At 44.0% G+C, this 8,373-nt stretch overlaps 1 long non-coding RNA gene across 1 annotated transcript; it reads left to right on the top strand.

The window, feature by feature from the left end:
* The first annotated feature begins 3,744 nt into the window (after window positions 1-3,744).
* Window positions 3,745-7,950, top strand: LOC123725238 (uncharacterized). Its single transcript, XR_006757752.1, has 3 exons — window positions 3,745-4,278; window positions 7,382-7,416; window positions 7,540-7,950. It is a non-coding gene; the product is annotated as an uncharacterized lncRNA (long non-coding RNA).
* The last annotated feature ends 423 nt before the right edge of the window (window positions 7,951-8,373 follow it).

Here is an 8,373-nt window from a genome sequence, read left to right as displayed (position 1 = left end):
AGATATTGGAGCGTCGAGAGATGACGCACAACAACAGTTTCTACCACGAAACCATGATTCCAATAACCTCCGCGGTCGAAATAACTGTAAAGTACGTAGCCATCAACATGACTACCGCTACAAACGACCCGTTCGCTACGTTCCTGCACCCAACCCACAAAAAGTGTCAGAGCACAAGGGTAACAAAGGGTTGAAGGACGATCAAAACGTAGACCAATGTTCTCCAGAAGTCCCACTACGGGAAGAACTTAAGCGAGAACAATTTGAGAAAAGGGTAAAAGATAAGTCACAAGGACTAGACAGGGAATTACCGGACACCAGGTCCGCAGGAATTAACACCCATAGCAAGGACGTTAAAGTTCAAATTTCTCCCGCTCTCATTCAAGACCCTATCCAGGGCCCGCTTGATCAAGAAACAAGCCCCCGGGCTCTGTCTATAGACTCTGATACAAAAGTTGCGAAGAAAAAGGTCAAACGCTTCGTTAAAGCCAAGCTCACTCAAAATCGGAAAAGTCAATCTGCTTCCATCTTGAACAGACATGGCACATCACGTCGTTGCGAACGACCACTCCACTTTGTGGGGAATATGTCCACTAACCACGAATCTAAACGGCCATAACTGGAAACAGTCCTGGAGGACTGCTTAGCTTGTCATGCGCTAATTGATTCGGGTGCGACAATATCACTCATCTCTCAAACATTGTTTGATGATCTAAAAAGGGCTTTGAAGCCAACTAAACGTTGGTTAAAAGTGGAACGATGCGACACTACACTTCGAGGGGTCACTCAGACTACCTCGCCTCTCACATTGAGAGTCATGCTGAAACTACACTTCCAGGACGTATCGCTCGTTCACCCTGTGTATGTTACCAGCCTCGAAACTGTAACCCTGCTACTTGGAGCAGACTTGATGGATCGGTTACTCCCATTGATGGATTGGAAAACCAACCAGGTATGATCACAGGCCACAGTGCCTTCTCCACTGACCACACTGTCTTCCCCTAACGCTAGCTGCAATGCAGTCATTCACGAGGGGTATCTGTCGAAAGCACCCCTTTGGGAAAAGACGTTTAGAAACCTCTTGGTGCAGAATCCGATCCAAGGAGATATTACGATATCTCGACACATTCCATCAGCCAATCTGATTGACCATTCTTTTCATGATTTCGAGCCAGCTGTCTCTGTGAATGAGCAACTTCCCTCCTCCTTGCAGTTGTGCAATACGGTAGTTGAGATGAACTTCTCTTGCTCTTCGGACACTTCCGCAAGCACTGCGGCCGTCTCAGCAAGAAAAACATTGATGCGCAGAGTACACTCTGCTTCCGATGATACACCTTCTGCTTTGTTGGGGACTGTCACCCCTTACAATGACACTAATGGCGTCAGTCCAGCAACTGACCCGATGACTCCCACTGGTGAAACACTTTGCGATATCACAGACCGCTATCCTCGTCTCAGTTTGCAGGTACTGAAGAGGTTGCCACACGCGGACGCGGTGGTGACTGACAGACCTCGACAGCCACTGAGGGTGTTGAAGCACAAACACCAGGAGATTTGGTTGAAAGGTTACAGCCATTCTCATAATAACGCGGCCACGGACAACTCGTACATAGGGTCCGACCTTTTCGTTTGCGCCTCGGACACCAACACCACCCGCTGGTGGGGGGGTCCCGAGACACAAAGGGGGGGAATAGTAGCCCAGACCCATGATGAGCCTCATCGAGGCCGGTGGGGGGGTCGAGACTACGGACAACACCGTACGAGGCCGCCAGAGCATAAATCAAATCTAGTTGTAAACTCCCCTATGAGAACATTGAGGAGCAGACAGGCCCCTAGATGGGGATTATCTTAGAAGACATCTAAGATAGTACTGAGGTGTACCACACTGGTCGTAAAGGAAGTCCAATGGACTTGGCCACCTCCAAAACAAATGGCAACAATAATCATTCCTTGCCATGTGTAGGTTCAACTACAATACAACTAGTAATATGCTCCAATCATGTGTTCCGGTAGATAATATTTCAGAATAAATCGGTAGGACAACTGGACCCCTTGAATACCAGTACCAATACCGCAGTCAGTCCAGCAACACTCAGTAAGAGGATTAGTAACCTCACAAGTTAAATTGCTATTGATAATAGCGACATAGGAGTCACTCAGAGTGCAACACGGGGAAGGGAATCTCCATTGCACTCTTCCAATGGTTAACACATGCCACTAATAAATAGAGCCCTCCGTCCAGGAGAAAATTATTAGAAGTCATGAACCATGATCACACCACGTACGACTGGTCTAATACTTAGAGTACTTCCGTCGTGAGGTTAGCTCCTCCGGGGATAACATAGCTATGAAATTGACTTCATACCTACTGCCACTACAATAGTGGAAGACACAGTGACTTGTAGAAAACTACTACAGACTCCCTTGACACCAATTCTGACTGACCTCCAGGCATTGACCTGAAAATTACCTGACTACGTCAGACTCATTCTGAACAAGTTGTAATCTGCCAGGATACTTGGTTTTCTTCCCTTGACATGCGCGATTGTGTAAGCATAAACGCACATGCACAACGGAACATCCAGTTAGGATTTATGCTAGGATCACTTAAGGGTCCAAGCAAAATACCAGCCTTAGTAAAGTTGAACATTTACTTCTAGGCCTTTGACTCTACAGCACTCACCAGTTTTCTAACCAGAAGTCCATAGGTCATCCTGTAGACTGCCCAAAACTAGTGCCTTACAGCTGTAGACTTATCATATAGTTGTCAACTTAGGATAGTACCCTAAGCGCCACCCCGCAAATTAGGAAAGCCCTAAATATGTCATTAGACAATGCCATGATAGGGTCATTTTGCAAAGACCATGGACGTAGATAGAATACAGTCCAATTAGATGATTAAGGTGGCATAACTATATTTTGTTTTGTTTATGCTTTCATTCATTTTGTTTCATTTTCTTCGGCACATAGAAAGTGATAGAGCCATAAACAACTCCCCCATACAACCATCAGTTAGTGCCACAACGCCGCTCATTTGGGAGGAAATGTAATGATATATTTCATGAGTGTGTGTGTGTTGTTAACATCTGCCTAAGTTACTGCCCAGATATTCTAGTCTGGACGACCAGACGACGGGTCCGGAACGGCGATCCCAATCCGGACATCCGCTGCCGAGTCATGGAACGGACATCTTCATTTGCAGAGACCCTACCCGGGTCGACCACCAGAGGGGGGACTGCAATAGCAACCATCAACTGGACATCTACTGCCCAGCCTTGGAGCAGACTTCTTCATTTGCAGACACCCTACCCAGGTCGACCGCCAGATGGGGACCACAACGATGATCCACAACTAGGACAACCCACGTTCATTTTTATGTTGGGTTATAACATGCAGGTTAATCGCAAGATTGAACCCAACATGGGGGGACTGTCATGACGTTGGCCTGTGGGTAAGGTTTATGACCTCCCCCCCCCCATAAATACCTTTCTCTCTTCCTCTCTTACTGACCCTACTGAAGGACTGCTGTCCTGTTAAATATAGAGAGTCTGGGAACATCAAACAAATGTGGAAAGGTACCACATATTTGGTTAATAAAACCAGTTGGAAATATGCTTGGGAACGTAATGAGTATGTATGTCAGTTCGGTTGTCATCTGAGACATTATGACTGATGACAGGACGACATAAATTGTATCTGAGAAAGTATACACCCTCTAGTTATCAGAGTCACATGGAATTGTTATGCAATTGAAATGTTTGATATTGAAAATGTTTGTTAGGAGATGAAATGTAATTTTAGCTTCCGAATGAGAGATTTGGGTTTTCATAAGGAAAGTGCCCTGCTCGATCAGTGGCCAACCCTGTGAAGAGACAGGGGTTATAAACGATGAAACACCTCCCTCCCCCTCTCCACTATATAATCCTTTGACGAAAAGATAACCAGGTAGTTCCAGTACGGGAGGGCTGCAGCCTCCACGTTAGAAGGAGACACACATATCAAGGACAGAACTATGCCAACCTCGGCGTGAGCTTTGATGGCGAATGGTATGAACTTTGAGCTTATTCACTACAGAAGTGATACTTCCTAGCCGTTGAGTTAGCAGCTGCCGCTGTCGACGTGGGCTAGGAAAGGACGGACGACGGATCCAGTCTAACAGACGGACGAAGATACCACCACGTATCCAATTTACCACCAGAGACATTGTTCCGAGTACAGGAAGATCTGTTGGCCAACCCGGCCAGCATCTACGACCAATCTACCGAAGCGCAGCTCAGAGTAAATATTTATTCCATTTTCCTTTTCCAAATGGGCGGTAATTTAGAATGCATAAGATAATGTATTTACGATAGCATAGCTGCTGTTTCTTTGTTCCTAAATCTTCCCGCTCTTTCATTCAAGCCCAACCCCCTTTCCTTTGTGTAACCAGCCATGATACAGGTTCCATCCACCAGGACGTTTTCTGTATGACGTCATTGTATTCTGTGTATTTGTAATTCTGTGTGATTAGTTAGGTATTTAGTAGATAAATAATTAAACCCAATTTTGTATTGCTGATTCAACTTGTTAGCCAGGGTTCGTGAAGATAGCCAAGAATTTACAACTTTCATTATGAGACTGAAAATAAGGTGAGGATTGAGATGATGGCTATCGATGTAAAATATTACTAAGTATTTTAAGAGTTTATTCGGAAGATAACAGCTCTATAAACGTTCTTCCGTGGTGCCCCGACTTTCTAGTTAATTACATTTACATGATTAGCTTAATCAGGTAATATTAATTACAGAGAAATCATTTTATAAATTAGCCTGTCATATCACTTAATCCGGCATAGCCAAAGACACGACACTTGACTTCGGCGATGTCATTTACAAAATAGCCCCCAACACTCTACTAAGCAAATTGGATGTAGTCTATCACAGTGCCATCCATTTTGTCACCAAAGCCCCATATACTATCCACCACTGTGACCTGTATGCTCTCGTTGGCTGGCCCTCGCTACATATTTGTCGCCAAATCCACTGGCTCCAGGTCATCTACAGTTGAAGTTGGAAGTTTACATACACCTTAGCCAAATACATTTAGTCCGTTTTTCACAATTCCTGACATTTAATCCTAGTAAAAATTCCCTGTTTTAGGTCGGTTAGGATCACCACATTATTTTAAGAACGTGAAATGTCAGAATAATAGTAGAGAGAATGATTTCAGCTTTTATTTCTTTCATCAAATTCCCAGTAGGTCAGAAGTTACATACACTCAATTAGTATTTGGTAGCATTGCCTTTAAATTGTGGGTCAAACGTTTCGGATAGCCTTCCAGAAGCTTCCCACAATAAGTTCGGTGAATTTTGGCCCATTCCTCTTGACAGAGCTGGTGTAACTGAGTCAGGTTTGTAGGCCTCCTTGCTCACACACGCTTTTTCAGTTCTGTCCAGTAATGTTCTATAGGATTGAGGTCAGGGCTTTGTGATGGCCACTCCAATACCTTGACTTTGTTGTCCTTAAGCCATTTTGCCACAACTTTGGAAGTATGCTTGGGGTCATTGTCCATTTGGAAGACCCATTTGCGACCAAGCTTTAACTTCCTGACTGATGTCTTGAGATGTCGCTCTCCAAAAAGTACGATCTTTGTCCCCATGTGCAGTTGCAAACCGTAGTCTGTCTTTTTTATGCCGGTTTTGGGTCAGTGGTTTCTTCTTTGCTGAGTGGCCTTTCAGGTTATGTCGATATCGGACTCGTTTTACTATGGATATAGATACTTTTGTACCTGTTTCCTCCAGCATCTTCACAAGATCCTTTGCTGTTGTTCTGGGATTGATTTGCACTTTTCGCACCAAAGTACATTCATCTCCAGGAGACAGAACGCATCTCCTTCCTGAGCGGTATGATGGCTGTGTGGTCCCATGGCGTTTATATTTGCGTACTATTGTTTGTACAGATGAACGTGGTACCTTCAGGCGTTTGGAAATTGCTCCCAAGTGTAACAGTGTAGGTTCCGTCCCTCTCTTCGCCCCAACCTGGGCTCGAACCAGGGACCCTTGCACACATCAACAACTGACACCCACGAAGCATCGTTACCCATCGCGCCACAAAAGCCTCGGCCCTTGCAACGCAAGGGGAAACCCTACTTCAAGTCTCAGAGCGAGTGACGTCACTGATTGAAACGCTATTAGCACGCACCACCGCTAACTAACTAGCCATTTCACATCGGTTACACAAGGATGACCCAGACTTGTGGAGGTCTACCATTTTTTTCTGAGGTCTTGGCTGATTTCTTTTGATTTTTCCATGATGTCAAGCAAAGAGACACTGAGTTTGAAGGTAGGCCTTGAAATACATCCACAGGTACACCTCCACTTGACTCAAATGATGTCAATTAGAAGCTTCGAAAGCCACGACATTTTCTGGAATTTTCCAAGCTGTTTAAAGGTACAGTCAATTTAGTGTATGTAAACTTCTGACCCACTGGAATTGTGACACAGTGAATTATAAGTGAAATAATCTGTTTGTAAACAATTGATGGAAAAATTACTTGTGTCATGCACAAAGTAGATCCTAACCGACTTGCCAAAACTATAGTTTGTTAACAACAACTTTGTGGAGTGGTTGAAAAACTAGTTTTAATGACTCCAACCTAAGTGTATGTAAACTTCTGACTTCAACTGTAGATGGAAACAGAAAAGTCTGAGACTTCTGGGTAAAACACTGGGGTAAATCCTGTATGGAAATGCACCACTTGTCAGGTCAGGGAGTCTGGAAAAACTCCTGGTCGTCCCCAAAGCCAACACCTCCTTTGACAGCCTTTCCTTCCAGTTCTCTGCTGCCAATGACTGGAACGAATTGCAAATATCACTGAAGCTGGAGACATATCTTCCTCACTAACTTTCAGAATCAGCTGTCAGAGCAGCTTAACGATCACTGTACCTGTACACAGCCCATCTGTAAATAGCACACCCAACTACCTCAACCCCATAATTTTTTTTTTTTTTTGCTCTTTTGCACCCCAGTATCTCTACTTGCACATCATCATCTGCACATCTATCACTCCAGTGTTAATGCTAAATTGTAATTATTTTGCCGCTATGGCCTATTTATTGCCTTACCTCCCTAACCTTACTACATTTGCACCCACTGTACATAGATTTTTTCTATTGTGTTATTGACTGTACATTTGTTTATCCCATGTGTAACTCTGTGTTGTTGTTTTTGTCACACTCCTTTGCTTTATCTTGGCCAGGTTGCAGTTGTAAATGAGAATTTGTTTTCAACTGGCCTACCTGGTTAAATAAAGGTTAAATAAAAAAATAAAAACATGCTGCTAATGATTTAATACAATACATATTTATTCTAGAATGATAATACTTATTATTGATCTATTACAGAGATCAAGATGGAGAGGAGATGCATGACTCAGACTGTGAGTGTGCATTGTGCATGTTTATTCCATAATAGGAATGTGTGAATTTGTTCATAGAAATACAGTGCTGCTGACTGCAGCTCAAACCCATCTAATCCCACTACTTCCTCTTTCTGGGTGTAGGCTCCCATTATGCTGTGAGCAGAAGAGAGGAGGAGGGGCCCTAATCACTTCTGAAGCTGACTGAAGGGAGAGATCCTGTTACTGCACAGAACAGGGCCGAGGAACACTGCACAGAACAGGGCTGAGGAACATGCTGATGTTGCTGCCGAGCCCTATTCTGTGGTCATGCTCAATACTGAATATGAGGCCTTTGACCCCCAGGCCTCACAGACGTCATGCACCTGACCACCTCAGGATTGGAACGAAAGTATGAATTACTAACAACCAATAGTTACTCATATCATGTAGATATTGTGTTTAGACCGGGGTTGGGGTGGGGCCACCAGGGGTTTGTTTGGGATGGGGGTCAAATCAAATCAATGTTATTTGTCACATGCACCGAATACAACAGGTATAGACTTTACAGTGAAATGCTTACTAAAATACCTAAAAAAAATAAAGAAATAAAAGTAACATAATTAAAGAGCAGCAGTAAAATTACAATAGCGAGGCTATATACAGGGGGTACTGGTAAAGAGTCAATATGCGGGGGCACCGGTTAGTCTAAGTAATTGAGGTAATATGTACATTTAGGTAGAGTTATTAAAGTGACTATGCATAGATAATATGCTGCAATTGTTTATGTGTCGGGGGGCTAGGATCAGTCTGCTATATCTGGAGTATTTATCCTGTCTTATCCGGTGTCCTGTGTGAATTTAAGTATGCTCCCTTTAACTCTCTCTCTTTCTCTCTTTTCTCTCGGAGGACTTGAGCCCTAGGACCATGCCTTAGGACTACCTGGCCTGATGACTCCTTGCTGTCCCCAGTCCACCTGGTCGTGCTGCTGCTCCAGTT

Source organism: Salmo salar, chromosome ssa11, assembly GCF_905237065.1.
Source record: "Salmo salar chromosome ssa11, Ssal_v3.1, whole genome shotgun sequence".
Lineage (NCBI taxonomy): Eukaryota > Metazoa > Chordata > Actinopteri > Salmoniformes > Salmonidae > Salmo > Salmo salar.
The sequence above is the reverse complement of the archived record's forward strand: the minus strand, read 5'-3'. Positions and strand labels throughout refer to the sequence as shown.